Below are 19,098 nucleotides of genomic sequence, written 5' to 3'. Positions count from 1 at the left end.
CAACAATTTCTTTAATCCTTGCAGGATCCACTCAGTTTTCAGGTCAGTTACTGTAGAAGCCCTTATTGCCATCAATAAGTTCCCCCACCTTGCAAAAATAAAATCTTAACTACTGAAATTCTATTGCTAATGCAAACATTATTAGTTTAATTATGTACTCCTACTGCAAACACATGATGCAAGAAATGCCTAGTTCATGCAAAAACTTAATAAACAACTGATTTTCCTAGTTGGAGAAACACTTAACTCTGTTTCAGGACTGAAAATGTCAGTCTTAGAGAATGGATAGTCAAATTGTAGGACACTAGAATAACAAAAAATTCCAAAACAAACTAACATTAAATTCTCATAAGTTTTTGTTCTATTGTCTTTTAAATTAATGTTTCCTTTCTCAGAACAGAAATTGCTCTGACTGTTTTTTGTGTAAAATGCTTATCATAGCCTCCATGTATAAAAAGTTGGTGGTATGAAAGATTCTTAAGAAATGTTTTTCACATGAATGGTTTGTAAAATCTAAAGGACATTTCTGTTGAGATTTTTCTTTTATTTTCAAGTTCTTGTAGCTAGCTGAGAAAAAGTGTTCTTGTCCTTCCCCCCCCCCTTCCAGTTGTCATAGGGTTACTCTACAATATAATACCTCTGGGTTCAAGACATTCATATTAACGCTAGAGAGAACAAATGCCTGTGTGACATATGTCCAAGTGAGAAGGACTAAAACTTGTGATATTGTAAGGGCCTCAAGTGCAACTTGAAGAAAACACTTCCTCTCAGGGGTGGTGGAGGTTATGTAAATCCTGTCAAGGGTATCTAATGCCAACTGCATGGCACAAGGCTGTCGTAGGGTGAGACTTGAGGGATTACTCAGGACAGCAAAGCAGCACTGACTAGACTACCGAAAATGCTGGATAGATTTATCAACATAAAAACATGGTAAGAACTGCAGGGGCCATGCTACAGGTGTTGGTTAACTTTTCTTGTTTTCTCTGAACAGAGGATGGCTGCTTCCTTTTCTTACCCGGTCAGATTTAAGTAACAAAGGAATCAATATATAAACACTTAGGAGAGACCAGATGGTGAATGATAAATGGCAAGGATCAATTTAATAAAACCTATCAGGCCTAAATAAACCAAACCACCTCTGAAAAAAATTAAAAGAGATGGTTTGCTGGGTAAAGTGATTGTAATTGTTTTAATAGATTTTTAGTAATGATTTTCATGTAGTCTGTCCTGGAACCTTTATAGGAGAAACTGAAAAATAGGGATGGAATACACCCCAGGAGGCTGTCTAGTCTATCCTGTGTTCCAAGTAACAAGTGGCATAAACCCCACACCTAATATATTTGTCTAACTGGTTTCTAAAAACCTCCAGGAAAAGAGAATCCAGTCTCCCCAGGCAAACTACTCCACTGTTTAACTGTCCCTTATAGCAAGATTGTTGTTCTTGATGGTCAAACTAGTCACATTACTTCTTGCCCTATCCAGAGACCTCTCTCTTTGGGCATTAAATTTTTATGTATAGAAGCCTTAACATTTCTTCAAAGTTTTCTGTTTTCCACGGTAGACTACCTCAAATCTTTCATCTTTGCATACAACTCATCCTCTGGCCCACAGATTAAAGATAACTGGATAGAACATGAGGGTAGATACCACAGGCAGAAATGTAAAATAGTACTAATTCCAATTTTAAGATGAATATTCTGCATTCAGGTTTTGAAAATGATGGAAGCACACAATAGTTATATATGCATAAGTTCTTCCACGAAGGCAAATGCCAACTTACTTAACAATTTAACAATTTTCACCATATTCTCTTATCATTTGTGCAGGTATCATCAACCAACTGCAGAAATGGAAGTTCAAAATCAGGTGTAATGACAGTAGCTTTTTTTCCACCTATAAATATTTATAGCTCCCTATGTTCAAATGAAGATCAGTATTAGTTGCATATGGGATTTAAAATAAAGTAGTACATAGACATGAGGTATGTTCTAAACTTTTTTTAGGAGACAATATTTGAGATGTTATAATGGAAAGGAATTAGAGGTTATTGCATTTGTGATCTATTTAAAAAAATACAGCTTGAATTCATATTGTAAATGTTCCTATCTACTACACTTCTTTGACTTCTTAACCACTCTGATGTCAATGAAAAAAGTTTACATGTCATTTGGCTACTATAAAAGAAAGGGAAAAGACAACATTTTAGACCCATTCAATGTTTAAAATGTAAATATCTGGCATATTTATATAGGCTGTTATAACAGTCTATCTAAACAACAGAAATGGAGAAGTTCAGTATGGAAACTCTGTCTTGTCAATATATTCTGTCAGTTATGAACAAATAGCTGGTGGAATAGCTGACTATTCCAAAAAGAGGCAGTGTTTTGCTTCTGTAGTGGAAACTGAGTGATTGTGATACGTACTATACACACACAAAAGAATTACATGAAAACAAAAGATAGGTAAAAACATCCCTCTGCAATCCCAAGCAGCTTCCTGTACCTTTGTTAGAATTTTCCAAGAGTAAAGAAAGAGTAAAAACTTCACAACTTATCTCACCCATCCAATTAGAGTGAAACACAGTCTGTTTGCTGCTCCCACGGCATTGCAAATAACTCGTCTCAGCCAGCATGGAGTTGCTGTACAAAATTTTTGCAAATGATGTCAATTTACTTTGTCCAAAAGAAAAGAAATTCTGCTTAAGGCACAGACACATTCACGAATTTTACAATATCAAAGACCAAGCTGGCCATAACTGATTTTATATAAGAACTTCACATTACCTTTGAAATAATAAAATACCATTTGGAAAATTAAGTCTGAAGCTCTTCACCTTTCTTAGCTTAAGTGAGACTTTTAATTCAATTTTACTTCAGGGTGTTTTGCTAGTTATTTAAATGCAATATGGTAATGCAGAGCTCAATGGAGGTCTTTTCTTCAGATAGAGCACCTGTCTCTCAGATGTTAATAGCTTCTTCAATATGCAGAATTTGGGGGTGGTGTGATAACATACACGGAGACAAGAGGTATGACTGTAACCTGAACTTTGGTATAGATCTGTCTGCTTCCTACCTTATCGTTAGTTTTCATGTCTCTTCACTGCTTCTTGTATCTCCCTTGACTCTTACTTTCTTTATATTGATGGAGACTGTGAAAGCAAAAAACCACTGTAAGGGCAGGAAATGCAAAGTATGGTCACTTTCTGCATCCTATTATGAAATAAAATTGCTCAGTATCTTTGTGCAACATGAGGATTCATTTATTGATTCAGAGTACCATCATTATAGCAGAAAATTGTGTAATATATTGCTACCTTTCAACAACACGAAGTGGGGGGAAGGGAGAAAACGGAGAGAAAGATAAATGATAAACCAAAGAACTCCTTTTGTCAAACAAACATGATCATCCTGTGGACAGACTCTGAAATGATACCTCTAGCAAGTTATTATTTTTATGATAAGATCACTGAGTGGTCTGATTTGGAATGGATTTTAAAGATAATCTTATTCCAAGGGACACTTTCCTGTAGACCAGATTGCTCAAATCCCCATCCCACCTGGCCTTGAATGCTTCCATAACTTTTCTCATTAACCTTTTCTGGTGTCTCCTCACTCTCATAGTAAAGAATTTCTTCCAAGTATCTAATTTAAACCTACCCTAAATAATTTGAAGACATTACTCCATGCCCTATTACTATATGCTCTTGCAAAAAAATCCCTCAGCAGCTATCTTCTAGGCCTTCTTCAAGTATACTGAAAGGCTGCAATAAGGTCTCTCTTGGAACCTGCTCTTGTCCAGGCTGAACAGTCCAATCCTCTCTGCTTTAGAGAAGTTCTCCATCCCTCTAATCAGGTTTGTGGCACACTTCTGGGCCTGCTCCAACAGGTCAATGTCCTTCATGTGCTGAGGACCCCAGAGCTGGACACAGCTCTCGAGCTGGGCTTTCATGAGAGAGAAGTAGAGGGGTAGAATCCTCACCCTGCTGCCCACGTTACTTTTGATGCAGTCCAAGACTGCTCTCTGGGCTGTGTGCACACACTTCCAGTTCATGGCCAGCCTTTCATCCACCAGCACCCCCAAGACCTTCTTGGCAGGGCTGCTCTTCATCCATTCATCCCCCCACACTGTGCTGATACTGGGGATTGGCCTTTGCTCTCAACTTTTTTGAATTTCGTGTGGTTACCTTGGACTCCCCTACCAAGTTCAAGGTCCCTCTTCATTTTCCCACAGTCCCCATCTTGCGGTCCATCCACTAGAGGAGTGTGGAAAGAGAGACTGCCATAGAAGACTAAGACAAAAACGCTGCTGAGCATCTCAGCCTTCTCCTCGTTTGTTACCAGTCTGCCAGCCTTGCTCATCAGAGGGGTTCTGCTTTCTTTAACCTTCCTTTCCTGGCTGACATACCCATAGAAGCACTTCTTGTTATTCTTTGCATCCCTTGCTAAGTTCAGCTCCAGCTCCACCTTGGCTCTGCCTTATATGTGCTGGAACATGGCCATTTCTGCATTTCCTAAACTAGTTTTTTGGGTAGATAATTCCTATCTTTGAAAAATAATCCCTCATATTCAAGAAAATGAACATGAATATCTTTCACTGAACAGCCTCTAGGCCCAAGTAAAAAAGATGTACAGAAAAACCTTATTGATGATCACTGAAAATGATCTGCAAAACAAATAAAAGCCACTTTATCATATTCTTCAATGGCCCTTTCCAAATATTGGAAATACTTTCCTTTGAACACAGCAGTTATCTTCTGTCTAAATTAGCTTTCTCTCTAGGCTTTCCCACTGCCAAGAGACCCCTTAAGGCCCCTGAGTATTATGTAAGCAGAAAATGGTAACGAACAGGACTCCATTTCTACATATCTATGAAGACAACAATAGTTAATGACTAAATGATATTTGGGTATTTTCATTGTATAGGTTCAGGGAATGTTCAGATTTAACATTTAACAGATTTAACTCCTTTCCTACTAAAAAAAATGACTTTACATGATTTTTCCTGCTATTCCCAGGAATGATGTATCTTATGGATCCTGTGCCTATGAGTCAAGTATCATGATAATTTTTAATGAACTAAATAACTGTAAAGACACCTACAAGATGGGCTTGAGTTATATATTTTACAGGATCTAAATTAAAGTTTTATCTTATTGCTGGTGTACAAGCAGCCTCCAGGACCTTTCTACATTTGAAAATACTCTTACACAAGCCATTCACACCTTCCTAATGGAATTGTAAAGAGCAGTATTCAAGGAGGCACAAAACAACAGTAATTCATATTCTGCTGTCCAGAACTGGCTGGGAAGGAAGTCAAAACAGGTGAGCAATGAGAAGTTTCTGAAAACATTTCAGAGATGGACTGAAAGACACTTCTGCAGTAGATTTGTTATGCTTCCAACTTTCCAGGAAAAACATATATGAGCTCTAGCAATGTTACATTTGGTACCTATTGCAGACAGAGGATAAATAAAGATTCTTCAAGAGTCTTGGCAGACAAATTAAATGGCTGGGAACCCATAAGGAGAGGGAGAAAAATCCAGTGTGATTAAAAAGCTCTCAAGTGTGACCTTATAACACAGGGGGATAAATCAGGAATTCTCTTTCTTGCTAGATTTTCAAACATGTTGAGATTTTTTTTTCTTTAGTTGTCTAACTAAAGTCTACAAAGAAAGAGATAATATGTCTGTTAAGTGTCACCAAAAAGAAAAAAAGTATGTCCAGTACTAAAAGTAAAAAAAAAAAAATCAATTCAAACCACAGAAATAGAAAAAAGGGGCTCTGTGTGATCTGAAACCACCTCAGAGGATGACTTCTGCTATTACTCTACTTCCGTATTTACCAGAATCATAATCTGATAAACCATGGCTAGGCACATATATCCAGCTCGATGGTACCATGTGTAACATTTGGAAGTTTTAAAGAAACATCCTCTGGTGTAAGGTATAACTCATTATAAATGCCTAGCAAACAAATATCTATTTTGCTTTTCAATGGGACTAAATAAAATTATATATGGAACTCAGCAGGAATCTTTAGGACAAGATAATGCTGCTGACATAACTGTTTTTTAGAATTTCTAATAATAAAATCCCACATAACTCTTAGGTTTCCCAAAGGGGTAAGAAGATACCTGCTATCCAGTGAGCAACTTGGCTCTAATTCCTACAGAATGCTTAAACACTCTCTTTAGCCTTCAGAGTTTTCTACTGTCTTTTTCCTTCAAACGAAAAATTTATCCAGACATTCATTGTAGCCTTACCTAATATTCAACCATTATTGACTGTCTGCCTGAGGTTTTATCGATGAGCAGTATTTATTCACTGAAAAGTATAGCGATGAAGCAATAGCTACAAAGCTCTGCAAGTTCTGTTCCTGCATCTAGAAGAGGAAAAATGTACACAAAAAACCCTCAATCTTTTGTATTCCTGGAAAAAACCTCAATCTTTATTCATTCCCACAGCAGTAATAAGGAAAAAAATTAGCTTTTAAAGCAACTGTTAAGTTGCCGTTAAGTATCTTGTCATCATTCACATAGCTTAAAGAGCAACTTCAAGATTATGAGTCCTGAGCTTGCGTATTGGAATTGCATACCTAATTTGCACATCTTCCTTCCCCTAATGCACAGAGAATGAGAGAATTACTGCTTTAGGCAGATCTGTCCATATTTAAACATAAATTCTGTATAGATATTAAATAAAAATTTCAACTGTGTTCATATAATATATCTATTGAGTGGACTAGTTCTGTGAAAAATATAAAGCACCAGCAAAAACAAGACAGTGTGTTTGACAATGTAAGAAAGACAATAAAGTAACTGAGCAGCAAACACAAGAAGTTATTTCCACTTGGTAATGCTTGTTAGATCAGTTGTCTTTTTCTAAGCAGAGGGCATTTGACCCTTCCAGTGAATAGAATTCGCTAAATTGCTTCCTGTCTCACAATCTGTGAAACCACAGGGTGAAGATCCTCAGGAAACCCAGGTAGGTTGACTATGGCCAAAGTGGCTGCTTCAGGAGCTGCTTGTGCTATTGGAAACTTGATTTGCAACAGGGTAAAGGTTGAAAGCTCAAAGATCATGAAATACAGACAAAATAACAGTACAGGCAATGGCTCTTCTGCTTTTGCAAAACTCATATGAACAAAAAGGTACCTGAATTCCTCTTCTGTACCACAGTGAAGAAAGGAAGTTCAAGGAGAAAATATTTGTCTTTGAACAGAAAAAAAACATAAAAAAGCAATCATGCTAGCTTGTTGCTAAATTTCTAACTTGGCAAAATAAATCTTACACAAGTAGTGCACAAACAAGTGGTAAGGTTTACAAGACAAAGCAGAAAAAAACCCACAGGCCTTTATGAAACAGAAGTTTCATACAGCAGGTGTTTCTGGGGTTTGAACATTTTCTATCTCTATTTTGAGGTATCAAATGCTGACCATTAGGTGATAATAACCAAAACACATGCAGAATTCATAAAATTGGAGTTGAAGTATGTGTCAGTCTGATGGCAAGTAAGTTAAAAGTTTAGGTTTAAGCAATGTCTTCTGATTGCTAGTAGGTAAGCTCTTTTGGCCACATTGTTCAGTCCTGTACAGGCATCCCACTGCTGAATGGTGTCCAAACTCACAAAAACATTGACAATATAAAAAGTGCTGTAGACACACACATGTATTTCATGTATTCTTTTTTAAGGCGGGTATTATTTTTAAAGTGTAAACTTCATATAGAACTTATTTAAATGTTTAGATGCATAGACATTGGAAATATTAGGTGAAACCAATACTCCTAAAATGGAATATACACTTAGAGGTATTTAGTTTAGTTTAAGTCAGCAGTTTCATCAATAATTATATATGCTACATGAAATAAGTACACAATTTTTTTTTTCGCTCATTTATTTTCAAACTAATTTTTTTAGCTTGCTATACAGAGGCTAGATCTGAGATAGTCCCAAGTCACTGAGGACAAGTACTTAAAAAAAAACATCAAGGAGCAAATAAAAGATCTTTTTAAATTTTATTTTTTATCTAGTAAGTTAGCATAATTTTATTTTACCCATGGATTCAATGGGGTTTTTTGATTACTTTAAAAGTTTTCATTTTTATGTCTTCTCTGACAATGGTAATATGGTGCTTGACATTAGTAGTCAACTCTAAGTGGTAAGTTTGTACCCAAGACCAACAGCTTGAACCATAGTACCAATAACTATTCTGGGAATCAACTTTGCCAAATGTTGTCAAAAAATTTAAGGCAGTGTTATATAAGTTTCTGGGTCCATTGTTTTATTGTACTGCAGGAATAGGAGTGACATTTATATGTCACTTTTACAATCAGAACAACTTATTTTCAATAAATAGTTTTGTTATGTAAATAACTTTGTTGACAATTTCACAATTCACCTAGAAATCTGCTGCCTGGAATTTTCATTGACATTTATCTGTAGTTAAATGTACTGCAAAAGAAACCTCAGGAAAACATATTTTCCTTTTCGAAAAGAAATGTCTCTTTCCCTGCATGGCTAGCAACATAAGCTCTTCTCCAAATATCTCCACAGACAAAAAACACAAGAGATATTCTGCTTTAAGGAACAGCTTCCTTGGCTGCTCTATGTATTGTATTTAACCAACATTTGCAACAGATGCACTGACCTAAGAAGTGGAACTGAACTGCGTGAAAAGGGTGCTTACTGTGCAGAGGCACACAAAGACTTGTGTGTGTGTATGTCCAGGGAACTTGCACCCTCAACTACACCAGTGCTGTCATATTTTCCTTAACATGAGGTGACCCACTACAGCAGGTATGAAAGTCTCCTGTGCTGTCCAAGAGCATGTTCTCACCCTGTCTAAAGGAGATCAGTAAAAGATATAATCACATCCTAAATTTCTGTTCTCAGAAATAGTAGCCAGGCTGGAAGAATTTCTGAACTAAAGCAGACCACAAAAATCTTAGTATTGTGTGACAAACACACAAGGAGTATGTGAGTTGTATCTGTGCAGTCCACCCATTTAATTGAAGAGGTGATCTTGATGCATAGAAGACAAGCATGCACACTGTGAAAATGCTCTACTTTATGCATGTTTCAAAACAAGGAACCAACTAGATCCAACTGATCCCTTGGTAAAAATGTTTATCTTTCCAGTGACTCCATGAAACGTTTAACTCTGTGTATTCAAGACAATTAGGACTTGACCACATTAAATGGAAAAGCTATAGCTTCACAGATCTTTCTTCCTTCTGATCTACAACATAGGAGCTATAGTCTTAGAATGGTTATTGTTCTCAGCAGGATGACAAATCTCACCCTAAATTTAGAGAATCTATATTTAAAGTCTGAAACTTAAAGAATCTGAAGTTTTCAGTAAGAAGTTAATTTTGCACACAAATGCTACGTAGTTGACTCAAACTCATATAGATGCCACAGAGTCAGACAGGAACCCAAAGTCCTCCTTGGTTATCATTATCACTAAGAAAGGGAAGTAAAAATTAAACTTGACTCATTATTCCATTGATGTAGAAAGCAGGAAGGAAGGCAGTTGATGCCACTGCAAAGTGATAAAAACAGTAAAGTAGTCCGTCAGACTCTACCAATTAAATGAATAGGCACATTTGGGGTAAATAAACATGTGTGATAAACCTGCTGAGTTGTAAAAGAGCATTCATACATTGTACAAAGCTGCTTTAGAAGTTTAAGTACCCAGTGTGTTCTTATAAAAGCTCTAAAGGATAAATTTTAATATAGCAGAATCTACTAAAAAAACTGAAAAGAGGTATCAGAAATTATCATTAAGCTGTATAACTTTTCTGAATGGTTTAATTCAAAGTTGACATATAACTCCATAAATTCCTTATGCTTGTTTTTACCAGGGGCATATGCCCTCAAACTGAAAGCTGATTATAAGGCTTTTATTTCCCATTGCAGACAAATCATTTAGTTGGATACCACAAGGTAATGCAGACTTAAGAAATGTGAGAGGTTTAGTTGGAATGCAAAGTAAATTAACAATGATAAGGGTTCTAAAACAAGCCTAATTGGTATTTCATTCTAATTTCACTTGAAGGTAAAAGAAAATACTTAAATTCTGTTATCAGTGTTGTCATCAACTTATTATCCAACATTATCTCCAGGTTAAATCTGCTGGCTGACTTTCTGTTACAATTACTGTTTTCTTGTCTGAGACAGTAGGTTGCACTATTAGACACCTTGCATATATTAGAGTGCAATAAACTCATATAGACATTTCTTTCTCTTTCTCTAGTAAAACCCAGAACATTTTTAAAAAGTAAAAAAAGCCCCAAAAACCCAACCCCCCAAAGCACCTGTCTGCCATCAATAGAGTATTTGGATTAAAAACAGTTTCTTGAATACAAAAAAAGTCAAGGTGGAAACTGTTTACTAGAATTTGCACACTAGGGAATTTTTAAAGAACCAATAATCAATGATCTTTTCCTGAAGTGCTGAATGAATTTAGATCAGTTGGCTGTTAGGGAAAAAACCCTGAACATCTAAATTCCTTTTCACAGGTAAGATTTTGTTATAAATACGAGTCAACTACAGTAGCTTGCCTCAGTAACAACAGCCATTATTTCTATATGTGATGTCCACAAACAAGATATCAAGGGAAAACCTTAAAAATATCCCAAAAATTAAGTCTTAAAGGATATGCAAAAGAATGAGAATTTCTGTTGCTGCATATGAGTATCTGCTTTATGGATTATTAGAAAACTTTACTTTCAAAGGTTGGTTTAGTTTGTCACTTTTCACCAGTCCTAAATGCATATACAGAAGATGATAGAAAACAAATGACTACAAATAACAAAGTCACGAGAACAAAAAATGCCACTTACAGGTAGATTAAAAAAACACCCTCCCCCAAACAGAAAAACAAAAACTCCCAAAACAACCAGCCTAAAAAAACCCATAAAAACCAACCAAAAAAACCTGAAAACCAACCAACAAAAAACCAACAAAAAACTATGCAAAAAACCCAACCAACAAAAAAAAAAAACAACATAAAACTAAACACCACAGGAACAAAACACCAAAACCCCCCCCCCAAAAAACAACCCCAAAGAAAACAAAACAAAACAAACAAAACAAACAAAAAAACGAGAAAGAAAAGAAGAGCACAAAATGTTCTCTCTTCGTTTTTTTTAATGTTCTCATTTTTCCATGTCTAGGAAAGGAAGAAATCGAGATCAAAAGTACACTGTGTTCTAAATTAAGAAAGATGAGTGAAAGTATGTTTTTATTGTGTGTTAAATGTGTTGAAGGAAAAGTTTGAGAAAGAATGAAGGTCAGATTAGGAAACCAAAAATTCAATAATAGATGTTAAATTAGATTGAGTAACAAAATATCTGAAGCACTGATGTATTAAAAACCCAACCAAGCAACGGAGAAACCTAATGCAAATTTATTTGCTGCTCATAATATTATGTAATTTGAACAGATAAGCCCATTCTGCTGGAATGCCAGAAATCAGAGTAGTAAACACTACCTGTTCAAGTGTATCTGTGTCTTATCACAGCCACACGGCTGCTCCCACCAGCATTGGAGCCCGACCTCTCCCTGAGCCCAGGGTGTGACCAGTCAATCTACTAATTATTCACTGAGAGAAAAGCTGCCTTTATGATTCTTCCCCCTCCCCCCCCCAAAAAAAAAAAAAAAATCCCTCATATGCCACATACACCTCCCTCCCAAACTGAAGAGCATGAGTGCCTTGGTTTGGCAAGACAATGAGTATAGGTGTATCCCAAAGGAACAAACAGTAAATGGAGTATGCTTCTCTTTTGTGTTTGCTACTGAAGTATTCCTATTTTTGCACCTGAGCTGACAGAAGCTCAGGGCTAACCCCAAGTTATTTGTTTTCACTGGTGGTTTTCCTATCCTCCCCAGATTCTCATTGGTTGATAACAAATACAAGGGAGGACAAGACCACTGACTATTCCAGAAAGGGAAACTGTCACTGCATTTTTAGGTTATCCAGGGAAATAATGCTCCCCTCCCTCAGCAGCATTCGATTTGTAACTCCAGTGACAAAAAGCTGGAAAAGGAACAAAGGAAGTAAAGAAAAGGAATGACTCTCACTTCACATCTCACTGCCTTGAGTAGTGGGCCAAGTACATCAGAGCAAAATCTGCTTGTACAAAGGGGTGATGCAATGTTTTCCTTCCTCACTGGCTGAGGGAGTAGGAAGAAAAATGATGGGTTGCAGCTTGTCTAATTTGTTATGACGTTAGATGCTGGTCAAAATGCTACTTGTATCAAGAAAAGAAATTTAAAAAAGAAAGAATGAAACAACCAAAACCACTTATACAGAAGAGAATCAAATCCTATGCCAGAAGTCCATCAGTTCTCTTGGAGCACTGCTCCTTTTTAGGATGTCTACTTGTGAAGAATGCAGTGCACAGCAGTGTACAGTAGACAGCAGCTTGAGTGAAAAACAAGGCTCAGCTCTCACCCAGTGACCAAAGAAAACTGCTAAAATTCAAAGTAAAAACAATACTGAGTCATGTAAGAAACAAACAAATAGATATATTTCTTGAAAAATTGCTTGAGAAAATGAGTAATCTGCAGCTGATTCTGGAACAAAACAGATGGAATAAGTAGCAGATAATTCTAAGGATGAATGTTTTTATTCAGTAGTGTAAGGTTCAATTAAAAACTTAGCGAATGTAGATACCCCCAACTGCTTTCAAAATTATAATACTTTCATTTTGTAGGACTGTTACATTTTAAGAGATACATCTATTGGGTCAAATATTACCCAGAAATCTCCAGGAAGATCTTTTTTCTCATTAAAAAATAGATATTTATTCACTTTCCAATTTTTCTAGATTAATATTCTCAAATCACTGCAATTCCTTTGAAACGGTAAGGCTTCATATATTAATCAACAAACTCAAATAATATTTTAAAGAAACACAAAACAACTTACTTTTCTGGTCCTGTAATCAACTAATACAGCTTTGTATGAAGCAGAAAGACATCTTTGATGAAAAAAATAAAAATAGTTAAATGCTACCATCAATCAGTTGGGGGTGAGAGATGAAATGAACATTTTTATATAGGAACAAAATTACTGAGGTGTACTTATTCCAGAAAGATATTCTTAGCCTGAAGAGTGAAGATTCCAGCACCTGGAACTCATTTGCAGTGATTAAATATCTGTATTGTTACACAAAAGTGAAATCCAATTCCATGAACTTATGAAAAAATTTCAAAAAGCCTTATATTTATTTTTCGAAAGACAAGGAAGCAGAGTGCTCAAAGACTTAGAGACTGAAAGTGATGAAAACATGAAAGGTAATCTCTAAGTTTTATTGCCAGATGTTGCTGAATTAAAGGGTTCCAGACAGTATACCAGACAAGCAGCTATAGAAACAAGACCAAGAATAGTTGAGTAGCTTGTTGCTATCCTTACAAAATCTAACCCTCAATTTTCCCTCTGATTTTTTACCGTATTGCACTGGTAAATCACTTGTTTAATTTTTTTTAATGATGTGAACTATCAAATGAGTCAGAAATTTCCCCTGATGTCTCTTGTGCACCTTCTGTGGGGCTTCTCTTCTAGTTTTCTCACCATTTTTTTCTACAGGTTTCAGAAAACTAAACCACCCCTTTGTTAATCACTCCAAAATTTGCCTGAATTTCCAATTGAATCAACATGCATTCCAGTTCAAAATCAGAAATAGGCCGGAATAACTCACCACTGCCATAAAAGTGGTAGTAAATAGAAGACTTAGGCCAAAGACAGCTTTGAGGTAATAACATTAAATTATTCGAATTATAAACTTACATACAGACTTCTGCAGTTGTTTATCAACACATTAACAACCAGGGTCCCAGCTTCATTTGACTGATGTTAGATGAATGGAACACACCTTTCTAGCTGTGTCTATGAACCTCATTTGATCTACTTTAGTGAAGAATAATTCCTTTGCTCAGCCAGATAATGCATGCTCCTATTCATCCTAGGTAACTAACCCATGCAGATGAAGGTAAGAAGGATTAAAAAAGGGTTTTTAAAATCTTGGTTGAAATGCAAGGAAATTTCTTTTCCAAACAAAGCCCTCAGGGCGTCTTTTAAATCTATAAAGCTGGAAATGAAATTAACCGAGCAACAACTCACCAATCCATAAATCCCAGGCACTGAAAACTGTTTCAAGGCATTGTTAAAGGGACATCATTTGATGATGATGAAATTCATGAGACTCGCTGTCTTGAGTGAACCTAGCTTCTGCATGGATGGTAACTACTCTTTCATACATATGAGCAAGCAAATAAAAATAGCTAATTGAGCTATTTCCTCCAGAGAAGGGGAAGAAAGAATTATTACTATTTTGTCTGTAATATCTGAGTACTTCTAATCACTTATGAAAATTTGGGTCATGAAATTTTTCTAAAAAAATAACCCCTTTACAGAAAAAACCCTAAAGACATATTCTACTGTCACAATGGTGATAAATCCATTGTCTTTAAAGAAATCATTCACATACATGTCATCTGTTTAAATCATCCACGAAGCTACTGTCTCCTTTGCTAGCAGTCAGATTGCACTAATTTTAGCAAGCTGAGGAAATATTTAGCATTTTATTGGAAGTATATAAGAGAAAAGACAATTCCCAAAGAGCTGAGTTGGCTCAAAAAGTACCAGAATTTTCCACTTCAGTGCAGGCAAGTGACAAGGATATTGTCATATAAGGACTTTCCTTTTATTTATAAGTCCAAGAATCCTGAGTTCCAATATATGGAATATGTGGTTCCAATATATACATTATATACACCACATATACAAATTCTGTATGTTTGGAGGCTCACAAGTAAATCTTGCAGTCACTAAGATTTGCAATCAGCTTTTGCTCCTAGACCACTGCTGGTCTATGTGATGTAATTGAGTAACTTTTCCTTTTTGCTACACAAGATCACTCAGGTATTTTTAAAGATGTTTATCAAATTCTAGGTGAAATCTTTGAGCAACAGAATAGGTAAGAGGAAAACAAATGATTATTAAACCACTTGCAGGTTTCTTCAAAGTTCAGTTATTCTGATGTACATGGGTGTATGAAAGTCTTTTTGTTCCTTCAAGACAGAACAAACATTTTCTCTCACTGCGAAACATAACCTAAAGTAATTATTTTTCCTTCATTGTGGAGATAAAGAATAAATTTCAGTGAATCAAAACAATGTCTTTACAACTTATATCGACGTAAGAGAGGGTATTATTTTTCAAGACACAATATAGCCATACTTATATGGCTATGCATACATACATAAAATACAAAAGCTTTACCTGCATAGTTTGTTAATAGGAACCTCAGTAGACAGTACAGGCTAAGCTGGAGCAAGAACCCAACTTCTATATTGTCATTGTCCCTGTGCTCGCTGAGGCACCTATTGCATCCTCCAAGATAAGACACCATTGTATCTTTTCCTAATCTCACATTAGTTATGTGCAAGTCGTTTTGGCAGAGAACTAGAGTCACTGGAGAATTATCAACACTCAGAAAATTTAGACTGCATTATACTACAAACTCAGGGCATGCAGACCACAGAGAAACGGCTTTAACCTGCATTTCAGACAGCAAAGTTTTAAACATGGGAATGCAGACAGTTTAAAGCAAGCCCTCAATCTGAGTAAGCTATTTTTCTGAGAAGGTGACAAATGTAGACAAACAAACAGCACAAGGATTTATGCTCTACATTTCAGTGACAGAAAAAAAAAGTTATGGACATAGCCATAATTTGTGACTACATCCACAAGCCCACTTTGACGTGACAGAAGGTGACACCATGACTGGAGGGCTGCAATGGATGGATGACATACCATTTGGTACAAAATGGACAAGGCCTGCTTGAAAAACCTGGAAGAAGGCTTGTAGGTGCAGACCCTGTTTGTCAAGGAGAACTTGAATCATACTGATTTCTGCTGGAGCAGGGAAATCTCAGAACACAAACACAAAATTTATGGAGTTCATCAGGGAAAATTTCTTGCACAAGCAATGAAGATGCAGGGAGACTAATACCTTCTTGGCATAGCTGCTATTCAGAAATGAGAAAGAACTGGTTGGGAATGCAGTAGTTAAAAAGAACCTTGGCAGAACTGAGTAGGAGATGGAGTTTAAAATACTGAGAGACATGAGGAAGTCAAATAGCCAAGTAAAACTTGTAGGCAGAATCACATGAGCAACTGACTTCAAGGAGGCCAGGTGAGCTGGTTGACCTTCAACAACAGAAGAAGAATTGTCCATTCCAATGTGCCAAAAGGTCAAGCACAGGAAGCTGACTTGCCTCAATAGGAAACTTCTGTGTGAGTTCAAATGCCAGAAGGAATTGTACTGAAATTGGAAGCAATGTTGACCTACCCAAAAAATATTTCTCATGCATTCAGTTGTAAATTTAATAAAACCAAAGCTCAGCTGTCAGGAGGTACAAAGGAACCAGTTAAGAACTTATTGTTATCTCAGAAGACTAAAGTGTAGACCCATTGCTGAATGGGGTAGAGAACTTAATGACAGAAGACAAGAAAAGGATGAGGAACATGATGTCTGCTTTGCTTTGCTGTACTTAGTAAAGGCTTCTTTTGGGTCAGACCCTACTGGGGAGCAACACTGGGATGTGTATTACTTGTGTTAATATGAAGCGTGGAGGACTTAAAGCAAATTTAACATGCAGATCCATGGAACGAGACTAATCTTCAGAGGCAGATGAGGGAGCCAGTAAGTTTCACTGAGACACACGTCTTCAGTCACTGAATTGACTAGCATGTGTGGGAGCTGTCTGAGGAATGGAGACAGGCAGATGTCACACCTATTTTCAGGAAGGGCAGATCTGGGTCACTACAGATTGATCAGTTTAACCAGTGGAAAAGAGAACAGGCAATAGAAGTATTCTGCAGGAAGGGAATTTCCAGTTAGACACTTTGAAGAGATCTTGCCCAGGACAGTGGTCAGACACTAGTAGAGACAAACTAGAATCTCTACCCCTGGACATATTCAAAACTCAACTGGACAAGGCCTTTATCCAACCTCAGAGACAACGTGCAAGACTGTTTTAAGCACAAGGCTAAAAACTGATGATTTTGAGAGGTATATGTCTAAATTATTTTCTGATTTAATTTGTGTTTTTGTACAAAAATATTTCGAAAGAATTCACAAGGACTAATTACTAACTAGCAATACAATTAAATGAAATGCAATAAAAATGAAAATGGAAGTTTCCATGGACGTTTAGCAATAAGAAATTTCTTTTTGAGAATAGAAATCCTAAAAATGTTAACCGGTAAACCTTTTGAATAAAATTAATAGGATTTAAGACAGGACAGGATCAAAATACAGTGCTATTATCTTTTAAAAAATTGTATGTTTTCCCTATTCTGCATTAGTATTCCCACAGCATTCTACATGTTGGTGAACTGGAAAATTTAGTAAGAGTAACCGTAGCCTTTCAGAAAGTAAAGACACTTCTGTCACTGACAAGTCACTAACTGGTGTCTCTCCACAATTTGTGTAGGAAAAATAATGTTGAGCTCTCATGCAATGGTACAAAGGAATGTGATATCTGGATGCTAATTAATTTGGATGCCTTTTAAAATGTTGCTGATTTTTCAAGCCTTTTCTTTTTTTTTAATTTTGGTTTGTTGGAGGTTTTTTTTGCCAGTACCAAAGGGCATTTCACAATGGGGAAAAAAAGTATCCCTAATTCTGTAGCCAAACCGTTGCAAGTGACTGCTTCATCTGTCATTTGCTCTATCAGTTGGCACTCCTGCAGATAAAAGAAGTCTTGGTGCCATAAGATGAGTAAGAAATTGGGTCCAATATAGTATGCTAGCAGACTGATTTTTCTCTTTTACACGCCTTCATATTGAGTGGGATGTGACTGCCAAATGAAATCCAGGAGAAATAGTGGATTTGAATGTTAGCAGAGATGGGGAGGCTGGAGGGATGGGGGAGGGAAGACAATTAACATTATCATTAAAGGTGCCCGTAGTTGTAACTACATTTCAGTTTGAATATGCAGCTCAACGATTTCTGGCATTTTACACTGTCACTCTCTCTCTCTCTCTTGTTTTGCATCCTTAGTTATTAAGGAAATATCAATACAATAATGATTAATTTAAATGGAGGAAAATTTGGATTTAAAGATGAAACCCATAGTTCTATTCATTGAAACTGCACCACTTAATTGGCTGTTACATTTAATTTATAACTACTACATTCATAGCAGCCTCTGGTTCATAAATATGCTTATATATATAGATATATCTTTATATTTCATAAAAGATTATTCTTTTGCAAAATGGTGTCAGCTGGAACAAGATTCAATAATCTGCAAGTCTCTTGTGAAATGCTAACAAACACCTCATTAAAAAATCTGAAGTAACTTTCACAAGCAATACTTGCCCACTTTACACACTACAGTTTCTAAGGTATCATGAAGGACAATGGAATCAAATACATGTAAGAAAACTATGTCTCAACTGCTACGTAAAATACGCTACTTAAAATCCTCATTCTATGCACTAGAGTACTTTAACTAAGGCTGAGTACTTGCAACCTAAGTGTCCAATGCATCACAGCCAGTTTGCTCCTCTCCTGCATATCTCAGCACTCTTCCTTGACAGTTCTGGAGGAAATGGAGGGTCCTGAGAGTTAAAGTTGGAGGCTTGGTACAAAGCGCCTTCTTAGCCTGCCACAAAACCCCTAATTTCTTCAGTTGTCAAATTCAAATTCAGTGAAACCCATCAATTCAGAGAGAAATCCAAGTCCTTGTCCTGAGGAACTTATTCCCCATGAAACAGTCTATCTACTAATTTCGTCCCAAAACATACACTCTAGGCTTGCTCCAAAGTATGTTCAAAATATACCAGGTACCACAATAGAGAGAGCTCTTAAAAGCTGGAGACTGAGGGCACAAGTCCCTTAATGCAGACATATTTTTAGGCTGGTACTTGCAGTGGAAGTGCCCTTAGCTCCATCTCACTTGTTAGAAGGGTAGCGCAGACACCCTGTCCCTATGGTTTCATTGACCAAAAACCTTGACCTCTTTTTTATTTCCCCCTCCCTTCGCCTGGTTGAATTCTTCCTCCAAATTTGCAAACCGTT

The 19,098-nt window shown here is 36.5% G+C and overlaps 1 protein-coding gene across 5 annotated transcripts in view; it reads right to left on the bottom strand.

The window, feature by feature from the left end:
• The window catches only part of ETV1 (ETS variant transcription factor 1), a 115,747-nt gene that overhangs the window by 84,802 nt on the left and 11,847 nt on the right, over positions 1-19,098 (bottom strand). For 2 of the 5 annotated variants that reach the window (XM_066196595.1, XM_066196605.1), the window contains exons 2-3: positions 3,073-3,148; positions 2,560-2,639 (exon numbers count right to left, since the gene is read on the bottom strand). The exons of 2 other annotated variants lie outside the window; for them this stretch is intronic. The gene's annotated coding sequence lies outside the window, so the exon portion shown is untranslated. The remainder of the gene's footprint in view (positions 1-2,559; positions 2,640-3,072; positions 3,149-19,098) is intronic. One more of the 5 variants, XM_066196612.1, reaches the window with a different exon arrangement.

Source organism: Chamaea fasciata, unplaced genomic scaffold, assembly GCF_029207755.1.
Source record: "Chamaea fasciata isolate MVZ Bird 193981 ecotype frontalis unplaced genomic scaffold, bChaFas1.0.hap1 SCAF_1, whole genome shotgun sequence".
Lineage (NCBI taxonomy): Eukaryota > Metazoa > Chordata > Aves > Passeriformes > Sylviidae > Chamaea > Chamaea fasciata.
Note: the sequence above shows the minus strand (reverse complement) of the source record. Positions and strands in the feature narration are given on the sequence as shown.